The sequence below is a fragment of the Rhipicephalus microplus genome, chromosome 8 (assembly GCF_043290135.1).
Source record: "Rhipicephalus microplus isolate Deutch F79 chromosome 8, USDA_Rmic, whole genome shotgun sequence".
Lineage (NCBI taxonomy): Eukaryota > Metazoa > Arthropoda > Arachnida > Ixodida > Ixodidae > Rhipicephalus > Rhipicephalus microplus.
The window spans coordinates 145,464,737-145,485,723 of record NC_134707.1 but is presented as its reverse complement, the minus strand read 5'-3'; positions in this window follow the sequence as shown (position 1 = coordinate 145,485,723).

Sequence of the window (20,987 nt, the reverse complement as noted above, 5' to 3'; positions counted from 1 at the left end):
AAAATCTACAACTAGATACTCCACAACTAGAAAATCCGCAACTAGAACTCCACAACAATAGAGTCCACAACTTGAAACTTCACAAGTTTAAACTCCACAACTTGAGACTCCTTAACTTGAAACTCCGCAACTAGAATCTCCGCCGCTAGAAACTACACAACTAGAGACTCCACAACTAGAAACTCCACACCTAGAAACTCCACAACTTGAAACCTCACAACCTTAAAATACGCAACTAGAAAATCCACAGCTAGAGATTCCGCAACTAGAAACTCCACAACTAGAAACTCCACAACTAGAAACTCAACAACTAGAAACTCCGAAACTGGAAACTCCACTACTGGATACAACACAACTGGAAACTCGACAACTGGAAACTCCACATCTAGAGACTCCACAACTTGAAACTCCACAACTAGAGACTCTGCAACTAGAAACTTCACAACTAGAAACTCCACAACTACAAACTCCACAAATAGAGACTCGGCAACTAGAAATTCCACGAATAGAGACTCGGCAACTAGAAATTCCACAACTAGAGACTCTGCAACTAGAAACTCCACAACTAGAGACTACGCAACTCCACAACTAGTAACTCCACAACTGGAAAATCTACAACTATATACTCCACAACTAGAAAATCCACAACTAGAAACTCCACAACTAGAAACTCCACAACTATAGAGTCCACAACTTGAAACTCCACAACTAGAAACTCCACAACTAGAAACTCCCCAACTTGAAACTCCGCAACTAGAATTTCCACAGCTAGAAACTACACAACTAGAGACTCCACAACGAGAAACTCCACAACTAGAAACTCCACAACTAGAGACTCCAAAACTAGAAACTCGACAACTTGAAACTCCACAACTAGAAACTCCAAAACTACAAACTCCACAAAACGAGACTCGGCAACTAGAAATTCCATATCTAGAAACTCCACAACTAAAAACTTTACAACTAGAAACTGCAAAACTAGAGACTTCACAACTAGAAACTCAACAACTAGGAACTCCACAACTAAAAACTCCACAACTGGAAACTCCACAACTAGACACTCCACAACTAAAAACTCTTCAACTAGAAACTCCTGAACTTGAGACTCCACAACTAGAGAATCTACAAGTAGAAACTTCAAACTAGAAACTCAACAACTAGAAACTCCACAACTAAAAACTCAACAACTAGAAACTGCACAGCTTGAGGCTCCGCAACTTGAAACTCCACAACTTGAAACTCCACAACTAGAAACTCCGCAACTAGAAACTCCACAACTAGGGACTCTGCAACTAGAAACTCCACAACTAGAAACTCCACAACTGGAAACTCCACTACTAGATACTCCACAACTGGAAACTCGACAACTGGAAACTCCACAATTAGAGACTCCACAACTTGAAACTCCACAACTAGAGACTCTGCAACTAGAAACTCCACAACTAGAAACTCCACAACTTGAACTCTACAACAAAAGAGTCCACAACTTGAAACTCCACAAGTTTAAACTTCACAACTTGAGACTCCACAACTTAAAACTCCGCAACTAGAATCTCCGCCGCTAGAAACTACACAACTAGAGACTCCACAACTAGAAACTCCACAACTTGAAACCTCACAACCTTAAGAGTCGCAACTAGAAAATCCACAGCTAGAGATTCCTCAACTAGAAACTCCACAACTAGAAACTCCACAACTAGAAACTCAACAACTAGAAACTCCACAACTGGAAACTCCACTACTAGATACTCCACAACTGGAAAAACGACAACAGGAAACTCCACATCTAGAGACTCCACAACATGAAACTCCACAACTAGAGACTCTGCAACTAGAAACTTCACAACTAGAAACTCCACAACTACAAACTCCACAAATAGAGACTCGGCAACTAGAAATTCCACGAATAGAGACTCGGCAACTAGAAATTCCACAACTAGAGACTCTGCAACTAGAAACTCCACAACTAGAGACTCCGCAACTCCACAACTAGTAACTCCACAACGGGAAAATCTACAACTAGATACTCCACAATTAGAAAATCCACAACTAGAAACTCCACAACTAGAAACTCCACAACTATAGAGTCCACAACTTGAAACTCCACAACTAGAAACTCCACAACTAGAAACTCCCCAACTTGAAACTCCGCAACTAGAATCTCCGAAGCTAGAAACTACACAACTAGAGACTCCACAACTAGAAACTCCACAACTAGAAGCTCCACAACTTAAAACCTCAAGACCTTAAGTTACGCAACTAGAAAATCCACAGCTAGAGATTCCGCAACTAGAAACTCCACAAATAGAAACTCCACAACTAGAAACTCAACAACTAGAAACTCCGCAACTAGAGACTCCAAAACTAGAAACTCCACAACTTGAAACTCCACAACTAGAAACTCCAAAACTACAAACTCCACAAAACGAGACTCGGCAACTAGAAATTCCATATCTAGAAACTCCACAACTAAAAACTTTACAACTATAAACTGCAAAACTAGAGACTTCACAACTAGAAACTCAACAACTAGAAACTCCACAACTAAAAACTCCACAGCTGGAAACTCCACAACTTGAGACTCCGCAACTTGAAACTTCACAAGAAGAAACTCCGCTATTAAAAACTCCACAACCAGAAACTCCGCAACTAGAAACTCCACAACCTAAAACTCCACAACTAGATACTCCACAACTGGAAACTCCTCAACTAGATACTTCACAACTGGAAACTCCACAACTATATACTCCACAACCTGAACTAGAAACTCCACAACTAGATACTCCGCAACTAGTAACTCTACAACTAGAGACTCCACAACTTGAAACTCCACAACTTTAAACTCCACAACTTGAGACTCCACAACTAGAAACTCCACAAATGGAAACTCCGCAACTAGAAACTCCGCAGCTAGAAACTACACAACTAAAGACTCCACAACTAGAAACTCCAAAACTCGAAACTCCACAACTGGAAACTCCACAACTAGACACTCCACAACTAAAAACTCTTCAACTAGAAACTCCTGAACTTGAGACTCCACAACTAGAGAATCTACAAGTAGAAACTTCAAACTAGAAACTCAACAACTAGAAACTCCACAACTAAAAACTCAACAACTAGAAACTGCACAGCTTGAGGCTCCGCAACTTGAAACTCCACAACTTGAAACTCCACAACTAGAAACTCCGCAACTAGAAACTCCACAACTAGGGACTCTGCAACTAGAAACTCCACAACTAGAAACTCCACAACTGGAAACTCCACTACTAGATACTCCACAACTGGAAACTCGACAACTGGAAACTCCACAATTAGAGACTCCACAACTTGAAACTCCACAACTAGAGACTCTGCAACTAGAAACTCCACAACTAGAAACTCCACAACTACAAACTCTACAAATAGAGACTCGGCAACTAGAAATTCCACGAATAGAGACTCGGCAACTAGAAATTCCACAACTAGAGACTCTGCAATTAGAAACTCCACAACTAGAGACTCCGCAACTCCACAACTGGAAAATCTACAACTAGATACTCCACAACTAGAAACTCCACCATTTTAAACTCCACAACTTGAGACTCCACAACTAGAAACTCCACAACTAGAAACTCCCCAACTTGAAACTCCGCAACTAGACACTCCGCAACAGGAGACTCTACAACTAGAAACTCCAAAACTAGAAGCTCCAAAACTAGAAACTTTACAACTAGAAACTGCAAAACTAGAGACTTCACAATTTGAAACTCCACAACTAGACACTTCACAACTAGAAGCTCCACAACTAGAAACTCCACAACCAGAAACTTCACAACTAGAAACTCCACAACTAGAAACTCCACAACTAGAAACTCCGCAACTAGAGACTCCACCACTAGAAACTCCACAACTAGAAACTCCACAACTACAAACTCCACAAATAGAGACTCGGCAACTAGAAATTTCACATCTAGAAATTCCACAACTAAAAACTTTACAACTAGACACCCCAGAACTAAAAACTCTTCAACTAGAAACTCCTAAACTAGAGACTACAAAACTAGAGAATCTACAACTAGAGACTTCAAACTAGAAACTCAACAACTGGAAACTCCACAACTAAAAACTCAACAACTAGAAACTGCACAGCTTGAGACTCCGCAACTTGAAACTCCACAACTAGAAACTCGACAACTAGAAACTCCACAACTAGGAACTCCGCAACTAGAAACTCTAACACTAGAAACTCCACAACTGGAAACTCCACTACTAGATACTCCACAACTGGAAACTCGACAACTAGAAACTCCACAACTCGAAACTCCACAACCAGAGACTCCGCCACTCAATAACTAGAAACTCCACAAATGGAAACTCCACAACTTGATACTCCGCAACTAGTAACTCTAGAACTAGAGACTCCACAACTTGAAACTCCACAACTTTAAACTCCACAACTTGAGACTCCACAACAAGAAACTCCACAAATGGAAACTCCGTAACTAGAAACTCCGCAGCTAGAAACTACACAATTAGAGACTCCACAACCAGAAACTCCAAAACTCGAAACTCCACAACTTGAAACTCCACAACTAGACACTTCCCAACTAAAAACTCTTCAACTAGAAACTCCTAAACTTGAGACTCCACAACTAGAGAATCTACATGTAGAGACTTCAAACTAGAAACTCAACAACTAGAAACTCCACAACTAAAAACTCAACAACTAGAAACTGCACAGCTTGAGACTCCGCATCTTGAAACTCCACAACTTGAAACTCCACAACTAGAAACTCCGCAACTAGAAACTCCACAACAAGGGATTCCGCAACTAGAAACACCACAACTAGGAACTCCACAACTGAAAACTCAACTACTATATACTCCGCAACTAGAAACTCCACAACTAGAAACTCCACAACTATAGAGTCCACAACTTGAAACTCCACAAGTTTAAACTCCACAACTTGAGACTCCACAACTGAAAACTTCACAACTAGAAACTCCACAACTAGAAACTCCCCAACTAGAAACTCCGCAACTAGAAACTCCGCAACAGGAGACTCTACAACTAGAAACTCCACAACTAGAAACTCCAAAACTAGAAACTCCACAACTAGAAACTCCACAACTAAAACTTCACAAGTCGAAACTCTACTAGAAACTCCACAACTTGAAACTCCACAACTTGACACTCCACAACTAGAAACTCCACAACCAGAAACTTCACAACTAGAAACTCCACAACTAGGAACTGCACAACTAGAAACTCCGCAACTAGAGACTCCACAACTAGAAACTCCACAACTACAAACTCCACAAATACAAACTCCACAAATAGAGACTCGGCAGATTAGAAATTCCATATCTAGCAACTCCACAACTAAAACTTTACAACTAGAAACAGCAAAACTAGAGACTTCACAACTAGAAACTCAACAACTGGAAACTCCACAACTAAAAACTTCACAACTGGAAACACCACAACTTGAGACTCCGCCACTTGAAACTCCACAACTAGGAACTCCGCTATTAAAAACTCCGCAACTAGAAACTCCACAAATCGATACTCCACAACTAGAAACTCCACAACAAGAAACTTCACAACCGGAAACTCCACAACTACAAATTCCACAAATAGAGACTCGGCAACTAGAAATTCCACGAATAGAGACTCGGCAACTAGACATTCCACAACTAGAGACTCTGACTAGAAACTCCACAACTAGAGACTCCGCAACTCCACAACTAGAAACTCCACAACTTAAAAATCTACAACTAGATACTCCACAACTAGAAAATCCGCAACTAGAACTCCACAACAATAGAGTCCACAACTTGAAACTTCACAAGTTTAAACTCCACAACTTGAGACTCCTTAACTTGAAACTCCGCAACTAGAATCTCCGCCGCTAGAAACTACACAACTAGAGACTCCACAACTAGAAACTCCACACCTAGAAACTCCACAACTTGAAACCTCACAACCTTAAAATACGCAACTAGAAAATCCACAGCTAGAGATTCCGCAACTAGAAACTCCACAACTAGAAACTCCACAACTAGAAACTCAACAACTAGAAACTCCGAAACTGGAAACTCCACTACTGGATACAACACAACTGGAAACTCGACAACTGGAAACTCCACATCTAGAGACTCCACAACTTGAAACTCCACAACTAGAGACTCTGCAACTAGAAACTTCACAACTAGAAACTCCACAACTACAAACTCCACAAATAGAGACTCGGCAACTAGAAATTCCACGAATAGAGACTCGGCAACTAGAAATTCCACAACTAGAGACTCTGCAACTAGAAACTCCACAACTAGAGACTACGCAACTCCACAACTAGTAACTCCACAACTGGAAAATCTACAACTATATACTCCACAACTAGAAAATCCACAACTAGAAACTCCACAACTAGAAACTCCACAACTATAGAGTCCACAACTTGAAACTCCACAACTAGAAACTCCACAACTAGAAACTCCCCAACTTGAAACTCCGCAACTAGAATTTCCACAGCTAGAAACTACACAACTAGAGACTCCACAACGAGAAACTCCACAACTAGAAACTCCACAACTAGAGACTCCAAAACTAGAAACTCGACAACTTGAAACTCCACAACTAGAAACTCCAAAACTACAAACTCCACAAAACGAGACTCGGCAACTAGAAATTCCATATCTAGAAACTCCACAACTAAAAACTTTACAACTAGAAACTGCAAAACTAGAGACTTCACAACTAGAAACTCAACAACTAGGAACTCCACAACTAAAAACTCCACAGCTGGAAACTCCACAACTTGAGACTCCGCAACTTGAAACTTCACAAGTAGAAACTCCGCTATTAAAAACTCCACAACCAGAAACTCCGCAACTACAAACTCCACAACTTAATACTCCACAACTAGATACTCCACAACTGGAAACTCCTCAACTAGATACTTCACAACTGGAAACTCCACAACTAGATACTCCACAACTAGAAACTCCACAACTAGAAACTCCACAACTAGAGACTCCACAACTCGAAACTCCACAACTAGAAACTCCACAACCAGACACTCCGCAACTCCACAACTAGAAACTCCACAACTGGAAACTCCACAACTAGATACTCAACAACTAGTAACTCTAACCCTAGAGACTACACAACTAGAAACTCAACAACTAGAAACTCCACAACTAAAAACTCCACAACTGGAAACTCCACAACTTGAAACTCCACAACTAGAAACTCCGCTATTAAAAACTCCGCAACTAGAAACTCGACAACTAGATACTCCAACTGGAAACTCCACAACTAGAAACTTCACAACTGGAAACTCCACAACTAGATACTCCACTTCTGGAAACTCCACAACCAGACTCTGCAACTAGAAACTCCGCAACTCGAAACTCCACAACTAGAAACTCCAACTAGAAACTCCACAACTAGAGACTCCGCCTTTCCACAACTAGAAACAACACAACTGGAAACTCCACAACTAGATACTCCACAACTAGAGACTCCCCAACTTGAAACTCCACAACTTTGAACTCCACAACTTGATACTCCACAACTAGAAACTCCACAACTTTAAACTCCACAACTAGAAACTCCACAACCAGAAAATCTACAACTAGAAACTCCGCAACTACAAACTCCACAACCAGAGACTCTGCAACTAGAAACACCACAACTAGAAACTCCACAACTAGAAACTCCACAACTAGAACTTCCACAACTAGAGACTCCGCAACTCCACAACTAGATACTCCACAACTAGAAACTCTTCAACTAGAGACTCCCCAACTTGAAACTCCACAACTTTAAACTCCACAACTTGAGACTCCACAACTAGAAACTCCACAACTTGAAACTCCACAACTAGAAACTCCACAACCAGAAACTCTACAACTGGAAACTCCACAACTAGAAACTCCACAACCAGAAACTCCGCAACTAGAGACTCCACAACTAAAAACTCCACAACTAGAAACTCCACAACAACAAACTCCACAAATAGAGACTCGGCAACTAGAAATTCCATATCTAGAAACTCCACAACTAAAAACCCCACAAGTAAAAACTCCACAACTAGAAACTCCACAACTAGAAACTCTACAACTAGAGACTCCGCAACAAGAAACTCCACAGCCAGAGACTCTGCAACTAGAATCTCTGCAGCTAGAAACTCCATAAACAGAAACTCCACAATTAGAAATTCCGCAGCTAGAAACTCCACAACTAGAGACTCCACAACTAGAAACTCCACAAACAGAAACTCCACAATTAGAAACTCCGCAACTAGAAACTCCATAACTAGAAACTCCACAACTAGAAACTAAACAACTAGAAACTCCGCAACTAGAGACTCCACAACTAGAAACTCCACAACTTGAAACTCCACAACTACAAACTCCACAACTACAAACTCCACAAATAGACTCGGCAACTAGAAATTCCATATCTAGAAACTCCACAACTAGAAACTCCACAACCAGAGACTCCGCATTTCCACAACTAGAAACTCCACAACTAGATACTCCACAACTAGAAACTCCACAACTAGAGACTCCCCAACTTGAAACTCCACAACTTTGAACTCCACAACTTGATACTCCACAACTAGAAACTCCACAACTTTAAACTCCACAACTAGAAACTCCACAACTAGAAACTCCACAACTTGAAACCTCACAACCTTAAGTTCCGCAACTAGAAGACCCACAGCTAGAGATTCCGCAACTAGAAATTCCACAACTAGACACTCCACAACTAAAAACTCTTCAACTAGAAACTCCTAAACTAGAGACTACACCACTAGAGAATCTACAACTAGAGACTTCAAACTAGAAACTCAACAACTAGAAACTCCACAACTAAAAACTCAACAACTAGAGACTGAACAGCATGAGACTCCGCAACTTGAAACTCCACAACTAGAAACTCCACATCTAGAAACTCCACAACTAGGGACTCTGCAACTAGAAACTCCAACACTAGAAACTCCACAACTGGAAATTCCACTACTAGATACTCCATAACTGGAAACTCGACAACTAAAATCTTCACATCTAGAGACTCCACAACTTTAAACTCCACAACTAGAGACTCTGCAACTAGAAACTCCACAACTAGAAACTCCACAACTATAAACTCCACAACTACAAACTCCACAAATAGAGACTCGGCAACTAGAAATTCCACAAATAGAGACTCGGCAACTAGAAATTCCATATCTAGAAACTCCACAATTAGAAACTGCAAAACTAGAGGCTTCAAAACTAGAAACTGAACAACTAGAAACTCCACAACCTAAAACTTCACAACTGGAAATTCCAAACTTGAGACTCCGCAACTTGAAACTTCACAAGTAGAAACTCCGCTATTAAAAATTCCGCAACTAGAAACTCCGCAACTAGAAACTCCACAACTGGAAAATCCACAACTAGACACTTCACAACTGGAAACTCCACAACTAGATACTCCACAACTGGAAACTCCACAACTAGAAACTCCACAACTAGAGACTCCACAACTCGAAAATCCACAACTAGAAACTCCACAACCAGAGACTCCGCAACTCCACAACCAGAGACTCCGCAACTCCACAACTAGAAACTCCACAACTGGAAACTCCACAACTAGATACTCCGCAACTAGAAACTCCACAACTAGAGACTCCACAACTTGAAACTCCACAACTTGAAGCTCCACAACTTGAGACTCCACAACTAGAAACTCCACAACCAGAAACTCCACAACTGGAAACTCCACAACTAGAAACTCCACAACTAGAAACTCTGCAACTCGAGACTCCACAAATAGAAACTCCACAAATAGAAACTCCACAACTTCAAACTCCACAAATAGCGACTCGGCTACAAGAAATTTCATGTCTAGAAAGTCCACAACTAGAAACTCCACAACTGGAAACACCACAACTAGAAACTCCACAACTAGAAATACCACAACTACAGACTCCGCGACTAGAAACTCCACAACCAGAGACTCTGCAACTAGAAACTCCGCAGCTAGAAACTCCACAAATAGAAACTCCGCAACTAGAATCTCCGCAGTTAGAAACTACACAACTAGAGACTCCACAACTAGAAACTCCACAACTAGAAACTCCACAACTTGAAACCTCCCAAATTTAAGTTACGCAACTAGAAAATCCACAGCTAGAGATTCCGCAACTAGAAATTCCACAACTAGAAACTCCACAACTAGAAACTCAACAACTAGAAACTCCGCAACTAGAGACTCCACAACTAGAAACTCCACAACTACAAACTCCACAAATAGAGACTCGGCAACTAGAAATTCCATATCTAGAAACTCCACAACTAAAAACTTTACAACTAGAAACTGCAAAACTAGAGACTTCACAACTAGAAACTCAACAACTAGAAACTCCACAATTAAAAACTCCACAGCTGGAAACTCCACAACTTGAGACTCCGCAACTAGATACTTCACAACTGGAAACTTCACAACTAGATACTCCACAACTGGAAACTCCACAACTAGAAACTCCACAACTAGAGACTCCACAACTCGAAACTCCACAACTACAAATTCCACAAATAGAGACTCGGCAACTAGAAATTCCACGAGTAGAGACTTGGCAACTAGAAATTCCACAACTAGAGACTCTGCAACTAGAAACTCCACAACTAGAGACTCCGCAACTCCACAACTAGAAACTCCCCAACTGGAAAATCTACAACTAGATACTCCTCAACTAGAAAATCCACAACTAGAAACTCCACAACTTGAACTCTACAACAAAAGAGTCCACAACTTGAAACTCCACAAGTTTAAACTTCACAACTTGAGACTCCACAACTTAAAACTCCGCAACTAGAATCTCCGCCGCTAGAAACTACACAACTAGAGACTCCACAACTAGAAACTCCACAACTAGAAACTCCACAACTTGAAACCTCACAACCTTAAGAGTCGCAACTAGAAAATCCACAGCTAGAGATTCCTCAACTAGAAACTCCACAACTAGAAACTCCACAACTAGAAACTCAACAACTAGAAACTCCACAACTGGAAACTCCACTACTAGATACTCCACAACTGGAAAAACGACAACAGGAAACTCCACATCTAGAGACTCCACAACATGAAACTCCACAACTAGAGACTCTGCAACTAGAAACTTCACAACTAGAAACTCCACAACTACAAACTCCACAAATAGAGACTCGGCAACTAGAAATTCCACGAATAGAGACTCGGCAACTAGAAATTCCACAACTAGAGACTCTGCAACTAGAAACTCCACAACTAGAGACTCCGCAACTCCACAACTAGTAACTCCACAACGGGAAAATCTACATATAGATACTCCACAATTAGAAAATCCACAACTAGAAACTCCACAACTAGAAACTCCACAACTATAGAGTCCACAACTTGAAACTCCACAACTAGAAACTCCACAACTAGAAACTCCCCAACTTGAAACTCCGCAACTAGAATCTCCGCAGCTAGAAACTACACAACTAGAGACTCCACAACTAGAAACTCCACAACTAGAAGCTCCACAACTTAAAACCTCAAGACCTTAAGTTACGCAACTAGAAAATCCACAGCTAGAGATTCCGCAACTAGAAACTCCACAACTAGAAACTCCATAACTAGAAACTCAACAACTAGAAACTCCGCAACTAGAGACTCCAAAACTAGAAACTCCACAACTTGAAACTCCACAACTAGAAACTCCAAAACTACAAACTCCACAAAACGAGACTCGGCAACTAGAAATTCCATATCTAGAAACTCCACAACTAAAAACTTTACAACTATAAACTGCAAAACTAGAGACTTCACAACTAGAAACTCAACAACTAGAAACTCCACAACTAAAAACTCCACAGCTGGAAACTCCACAACTTGAGACTCCGCAACTCTAAACTTCACAAGAAGAAACTCCGCTATTAAAAACTCCACAACCAGAAACTCCGCAACTAGAAACTCCACAACCTAAAACTCCACAACTAGATACTCCACAACTGGAAACTCCTCAACTAGATACTTCACAACTGGAAACTCCACAACTATATACTCCACAACTGGAAACTCCACAACTAGAAACTCCACAACTAGAGACTCCACAACCCGAACTAGAAACTCCACAACTAGATACTCCGCAACTAGTAACTCTACAACTAGAGACTCCACAACTTGAAACTCCACAACTTTAAACTCCACAACTAGAAACTCCAAAACTCGAAACTCCACAACTGGAAACTCCACAACTAGACACTCCACAACTAAAAACTCTTCAACTAGAAACTCCTGAACTTGAGACTCCACAACTAGAGAATCTACAAGTAGAAACTTCAAACTAGAAACTCAACAACTAGAAACTCCACAACTAAAAACTCAACAACTAGAAACTGCACAGCTTGAGGCTCCGCAACTTGAAACTCCACAACTTGAAACTCCACAACTAGAAACTCCGCAACTAGAAACTCCACAACTAGGGACTCTGCAACTAGAAACTCCACAACTAGAAACTCCACAACTGGAAACTCCACTACTAGATACTCCACAACTGGAAACTCGACAACTGGAAACTCCACAATTAGAGACTCCACAACTTGAAACTCCACAACTAGAGACTCTGCAACTAGAAACTCCACAACTAGAAACTCCACAACTACAAACTCTACAAATAGAGACTCGGCAACTAGAAATTCCACGAATAGAGACTCGGCAACTAGAAATTCCACAACTAGAGACTCTGCAACTAGAAACTCCACAACTAGAGACTCCGCAACTCCACAACTGGAAAATCTACAACTAGATACTCCACAACTAGAAACTCCACCATTTTAAACTCCACAACTTGAGACTCCACAACTAGAAACTCCACAACTAGAAACTCCCCAACTTGAAACTCCGCAACTAGACACTCCGCAACAGGAGACTCTACAACTAGAAACTCCAAAACTAGAAGCTCCAAAACTAGAAACTTTACAACTAGAAACTGCAAAACTAGAGACTTCACAATTTGAAACTCCACAACTAGACACTTCACAACTAGAAGCTCCACAACTAGAAACTCCACAACTAGGGACTCTGCAACTAGAAACTCCACAACTAGAAACTCCACAACTGGAAACTCCACTACTAGATACTCCACAACTGGAAACTCCACAACTAGAAACTCCACAACTAGAGACTCCACAACTCGAAAATCCACAACTAGAAACTCCACAACCAGAGACTCCGCAACTCCACAACTAGAAACTCCACAACTGGAAACTCCACAACTAGATACTCCGCAACTAGAAACTCCACAACTAGAGACTCCACAACTTGAAACTCCACAACTTGAAGCTCCACAACTTGAGACTCCACAACTAGAAACTCCACAACCAGAAACTCCACAACTGGAAACTCCACAACTAGAAACTCCACAACTAGAAACTCTGCAACTCGAGACTCCACAAATAGAAACTCCACAAATAGAAACTCCACAACTGCAAACTCCACAAATAGCGACTCGGCTACAAGAAATTTCATGTCTAGAAAGTCCACAACTAAAACTCCACAACTGGAAACACCACAACTAGAAACTCCACAACTAGAAATACCACAACTACAGACTCCGCGACTAGAAACTCCACAACCAGAGACTCTGCAACTAGAAACTCCGCAGCTAGAAACTCCACAAATAGAAACTCCGCAACTAGAATCTCCGCAGTTAGAAACTACACAACTAGAGACTCCACAACTAGAAACTCCACAACTAGAAACTCCACAACTTGAAACCTCCCAAATTTAAGTTACGCAACTAGAAAATCCACAGCTAGAGATTCCGCAACTAGTAACTCCACAACTAGAAACTCCACAACTAGAAACTCAACAACTAGAAACTCCGCAACTAGAGACTCCACAACTAGAAACTCCACAACTTGAAACTCCACAACTACAAACTCCACAACTACAAACTCCACAAATAGACTCGGCAACTAGAAATTCCATATCTAGAAACTCTACAACTAAAAACTTTACAAGTAGAAACTGCAAAACTAGAGACTTCACAAATAGAAACTCCACAAATAGACTCGGCAACTAGAAATTCCATATCTAGAAACTCCACAACTAGAAACTCCACAACCAGAGACTCCGCATTTCCACAACTAGAAACTCCACAACTAGATACTCCACAACTAGAAACTCCACAACTAGAGACTCCCCAACTTGAAACTCCACAACTTTGAACTCCACAACTTGATACTCCACAACTAGAAACTCCACAACTTTAAACTCCACAACTAGAAACTCCACAACTAGAAACTCCACAACTTGAAACCTCACAACCTTAAGTTCCGCAACTAGAAAACCCACAGCTAGAGATTCCGCAACTAGAAATTCCACAACTAGACACTCCACAACTAAAAACTCTTCAACTAGAAACTCCTAAACTAGAGACTACACCACTAGAGAATCTACAACTAGAGACTTCAAACTAGAAACTCAGCAACTAGAAACTCCACAACTAAAAACTCAACAACTAGAGACTGAACAGCATGAGACTCCGCAACTTGAAACTCCACAACTAGAAACTCCACAACTGGAAACTCCACTACTAGATACTCCATAACTGGAAACTCGAAAACTAAAATCTCCACATCTAGAGACTCCACAACTTTAAACTCCACAACTAGAGACTCTGCAACTAGAAACTCCACAACTAGAAACTCCACAACTATAAACTCCAACTCCACAAACTCCACAAATTGAGACTCGGCAACTAGAAATTCCACAAATAGAGACTCGGCAACTAGAAATTCCATATCTAGAAACTCCACAATTAGAAACTGCAAAACTAGAGGCTTCAAAACTAGAAACTGAACAACTAGAAACTCCACAACCTAAAACTTCACAACTGGAAATTCCACAACTTGAGACTCCGCAACTTGAAACTTCACAAGTAGAAACTCCGCTATTAAAAATTCCGCAACTAGAAACTCCGCAACTAGAAACTCCACAACTGGAAAATCCACAACTAGACACTTCACAACTGGAAACTCCACAACTAGATACTCCACAACTGGAAACTCCACAACTAGAAACTCCACAACTAGAGACTCCACAACTCGAAAATCCACAACTAGAAACTCCACAACCAGAGACTCCGCAACTCCACAACTAGAAACTCCACAACTGGAAACTCCACAACTAGATACTCCGCAACTAGAAACTCCACAACTAGAGACTCCACAACTTGAAACTCCACAACTTGAAGCTCCACAACTTGAGACTCCACAACTAGAAACTCCACAACCAGAAACTCCACAACTGGAAACTCCACAACTAGAAACTCCACAACTAGAAACTCTGCAACTCGAGACTCCACAAATAGAAACTCCACAAATAGAAACTCCACAACTGCAAACTCCACAAATAGCGACTCGGCTACAAAAAATTTCATGTCTAGAAAGTCCACAACTAAAAACTCCACAACTGGAAACACCACAACTAGAAACTCCACAACTAGAAATACCACAACTACAGACTCCGCGACTAGAAACTCCACAACCAGAGACTCTGCAACTAGAAACTCCGCAGCTAGAAACTCCACAAATAGAAACTCCGCAACTAGAATCTCCGCAGTTAGAAACTACACAACTAGAGACTCCACAACTAGAAACTCCACAACTAGAAACTCCACAACTTGAAACCTCCCAAATTTAAGTTACGCAACTAGAAAATCCACAGCTAGAGATTCCGCAACTAGAAACTCCACAACTAGAAACTCCACAACTAGAAACTCAACAACTAGAAACTCCGCAACTAGAGACTCCAAAACTAGAAACTCCACAACTTGAAACTCCACAACTACAAACTCCACAACTACAAACTCCACAAATAGAGACTCGGCAACTAGAAATTCCATATCTAGAAACTCCACAACTAAAAACTTTACAACTAGAAACTGCAAAACTAGAGACTTCACAACTAGAAACTCAACAACTGGAAACTCCACAATTAAAAACTCCACAGCTGGAAACTCCACAACTTGAGACTCCGCAACTAGATACTTCACAACTGGAAACTTCACAACTAGATACTCCACAACTGGAAACTCCACAACTAGAAACTCCACAACTAGAGACTCCACAACTCGAAACTCCACAACTACAAATTCCACAAATAGAGACTCGGCAACTAGAAATTCCACGAGTAGAGACTTGGCAACTAGAAATTCCACAACTAGAGACTCTGCAACTAGAAACTCCACAACTAGAGACTCCGCAACTCCACAACTAGAAACTCCCCAACTGGAAAATCTACAACTAGATACTCCTCAACTAGAAAATCCACAACTAGAAACTCCACAACTTGAACTCTACAACAATAGAGTCCACAACTTGAAACTCCACAACTAGAAACTCCACAACTAGAAACTCCCCAACTTGAAACTCCGCAACTAGAATCTCCGCAGCTAGAAACTACACAACTAGAGACTCCACAACTAGAAACTCCACAACTAGAAGCTCCACAACTTAAAACCTCAAGACCTTAAGTTACGCAACTACAAAATCCAAAGCTAGAGATTCCGCAACTAGAGACTCCACAACTAGAAACTCCACAACTAGAAACTCAACAACTAGAAACTCCGCAACTAGAGACTCCAAAACTAGAAACTCCACAACTTGAAACTCCACAACTAGAAACTCCACAACTAAAAACTCAACAACTAGAGACTGAACAGCATGAGACTCCGCAACTTGAAACTCCACAACTAGAAACTCCACATCTAGAAACTCCACAACTAGGGACTCTGCAACTAGAAACTCCAACACTAGAAACTCCACAACTGGAAATTCCACTACTAGATACTCCATAACTGGAAACTCGACAACTAAAATCTTCACATCTAGAGACTCCACAACTTTAAACTCCACAACTAGAGACTCTGCAACTAGAAACTCCACAACTAGAAACTCCACAACTATAAACTCCACAACTACAAACTCCACAAATAGAGACTCGGCAACTAGAAATTCCACAAATAGAGACTCGGCAACTAGAAATTCCATATCTAGAAACTCCACAATTAGAAACTGCAAAACTAGAGGCTTCAAAACTAGAAACTGAACAACTAGAAACTCCACAACCTAAAACTTCACAACTGGAAATTCCAAACTTGAGACTCCGCAACTTGAAACTTCACAAGTAGAAACTCCGCTATTAAAAATTCCGCAACTAGAAACTCCGCAACTAGAAACTCCACAACTGGAAAATCCACAACTAGACACTTCACAACTGGAAACTCCACAACTAGATACTCCACAACTGGAAACTCCACAACTAGAAACTCCACAACTAGAGACTCCACAACTCGAAAATCCACAACTAGAAACTCCACAACCAGAGACTCCGCAACTCCACAACCAGAGACTCCGCAACTCCACAACTAGAAACTCCACAACTGGAAACTCCACAACTAGATACTCCGCAACTAGAAACTCCACAACTAGAGACTCCACAACTTGAAACTCCACAACTTGAAGCTCCACAACTTGAGACTCCACAACTAGAAACTCCACAACCAGAAACTCCACAACTGGAAACTCCACAACTAGAAACTCCACAACTAGAAACTCTGCAACTCGAGACTCCACAAATAGAAACTCCACAAATAGAAACTCCACAACTTCAAACTCCACAAATAGCGACTCGGCTACAAGAAATTTCATGTCTAGAAAGTCCACAACTAAAAACTCCACAACTGGAAACACCACAACTAGAAACTCCACAACTAGAAATACCACAACTACAGACTCCGCGACTAGAAACTCCACAACCAGAGACTCTGCAACTAGAAACTCCGCAGCTAGAAACTCCACAAATAGAAACTCCGCAACTAGAATCTCCGCAGTTAGAAACTACACAACTAGAGACTCCACAACTAGAAACTCCACAACTAGAAACTCCACAACTTGAAACCTCCCAAATTTAAGTTACGCAACTAGAAAATCCACAGCTAGAGATTCCGCAACTAGAAATTCCACAACTAGAAACTCCACAACTAGAAACTCAACAACTAGAAACTCCGCAACTAGAGACTCCACAACTAGAAACTCCACAACTACAAACTCCACAAATAGAGACTCGGCAACTAGAAATTCCATATCTAGAAACTCCACAACTAAAAACTTTACAACTAGAAACTGCAAAACTAGAGACTTCACAACTAGAAACTCAACAACTAGAAACTCCACAATTAAAAACTCCACAGCTGGAAACTCCACAACTTGAGACTCCGCAACTAGATACTTCACAACTGGAAACTTCACAACTAGATACTCCACAACTGGAAACTCCACAACTAGAAACTCCACAACTAGAGACTCCACAACTCGAAACTCCACAACTACAAATTCCACAAATAGAGACTCGGCAACTAGAAATTCCACGAGTAGAGACTTGGCAACTAGAAATTCCACAACTAGAGACTCTGCAACTAGAAACTCCACAACTAGAGACTCCGCAACTCCACAACTAGAAACTCCCCAACTGGAAAATCTACAACTAGATACTCCTCAACTAGAAAATCCACAACTAGAAACTCCACAACTTGAACTCTACAACAAAAGAGTCCACAACTTGAAACTCCACAAGTTTAAACTTCACAACTTGAGACTCCACAACTTAAAACTCCGCAACTAGAATCTCCGCCGCTAGAAACTACACAACTAGAGACTCCACAACTAGAAACTCCACAACTAGAAACTCCACAACTTGAAACCTCACAACCTTAAGAGTCGCAACTAGAAAATCCACAGCTAGAGATTCCTCAACTAGAAACTCCACAACTAGAAACTCCACAACTAGAAACTCAACAACTAGAAACTCCACAACTGGAAACTCCACTACTAGATACTCCACAACTGGAAAAACGACAACAGGAAACTCCACATCTAGAGACTCCACAACATGAAACTCCACAACTAGAGACTCTGCAACTAGAAACTTCACAACTAGAAACTCCACAACTACAAACTCCACAAATAGAGACTCGGCAACTAGAAATTCCACGAATAGAGACTCGGCAACTAGAAATTCCACAACTAGAGACTCTGCAACTAGAAACTCCACAACTAGAGACTCCGCAACTCCACAACTAGTAACTCCACAACGGGAAAATCTACATATAGATACTCCACAATTAGAAAATCCACAACTAGAAACTCCACAACTAGAAACTCCACAACTATAGAGTCCACAACTTGAAACTCCACAACTAGAAACTCCACAACTAGAAACTCCCCAACTTGAAACTCCGCAACTAGAATCTCCGCAGCTAGAAACTACACAACTAGAGACTCCACAACTAGAAACTCCACAACTAGAAGCTCCACAACTTAAAACCTCAAGACCTTAAGTTACGCAACTAGAAAATCCACAGCTAGAGATTCCGCAACTAGAAACTCCACAACTAGAAACTCCATAACTAGAAACTCAACAACTAGAAACTCCGCAACTAGAGACTCCAAAACTAGAAACTCCACAACTTGAAACTCCACAACTAGAAACTCCAAAACTACAAACTCCACAAAACGAGACTCGGCAACTAGAAATTCCATATCTAGAAACTCCACAACTAAAAACTTTACAACTATAAACTGCAAAACTAGAGACTTCACAACTAGAAACTCAACAACTAGAAACTCCACAACTAAAAACTCCACAGCTGGAAACTCCACAACTTGAGACTCCGCAACTCTAAACTTCACAAGAAGAAACTCCGCTATTAAAAACTCCACAACCAGAAACTCCGCAACTAGAAACTCCACAACCTAAAACTCCACAACTAGATACTCCACAACTGGAAACTCCTCAACTAGATACTTCACAACTGGAAACTCCACAACTATATACTCCACAACTGGAAACTCCACAACTAGAAACTCCACAACTAGAGACTCCACAACCCGAACTAGAAACTCCACAACTAGATACTCCGCAACTAGTAACTCTACAACTAGAGACTCCACAACTTGAAACTCCACAACTTTAAACTCCACAACTAGAAACTCCAAAACTCGAAACTCCACAACTGGAAACTCCACAACTAGACACTCCACAACTAAAAACTCTTCAACTAGAAACTCCTGAACTTGAGACTCCACAACTAGAGAATCTACAAGTAGAAACTTCAAACTAGAAACTCAACAACTAGAAACTCCACAACTAAAAACTCAACAACTAGAAACTGCACAGCTTGAGGCTCCGCAACTTGAAACTCCACAACTTGAAACTCCACAACTAGAAACTCCGCAACTAGAAACTCCACAACTAGGGACTCTGCAACTAGAAACTCCACAACTAGAAACTCCACAACTGGAAACTCCACTACTAGATACTCCACAACTGGAAACTCGACAACTGGAAACTCCACAATTAGAGACTCCACAACTTGAAACTCCACAACTAGAGACTCTGCAACTAGAAACTCCACAACTAGAAACTCCACAACTACAAACTCTACAAATAGAGACTCGGCAACTAGAAATTCCACGAATAGAGACTCGGCAACTAGAAATTCCACAACTAGAGACTCTGCAACTAGAAACTCCACAACTAGAGACTCCGCAACTCCACAACTGGAAAATCTACAACTAGATACTCCACAACTAGAAACTCCACCATTTTAAACTCCACAACTTGAGACTCCACAACTAGAAACTCCACAACTAGAAACTCCCCAACTTGAAACTCCGCAACTAGACACTCCGCAACAGGAGACTCTACAACTAGAAACTCCAAAACTAGAAGCTCCAAAACTAGAAACTTTACAACTAGAAACTGCAAAACTAGAGACTTCACAATTTGAAACTCCACAACTAGACACTTCACAACTAGAAGCTCCACAACTAGAAACTCCACAACTAGGGACTCTGCAACTAGAAACTCCACAACTAGAAACTCCACAACTGGAAACTCCACTACTAGATACTCC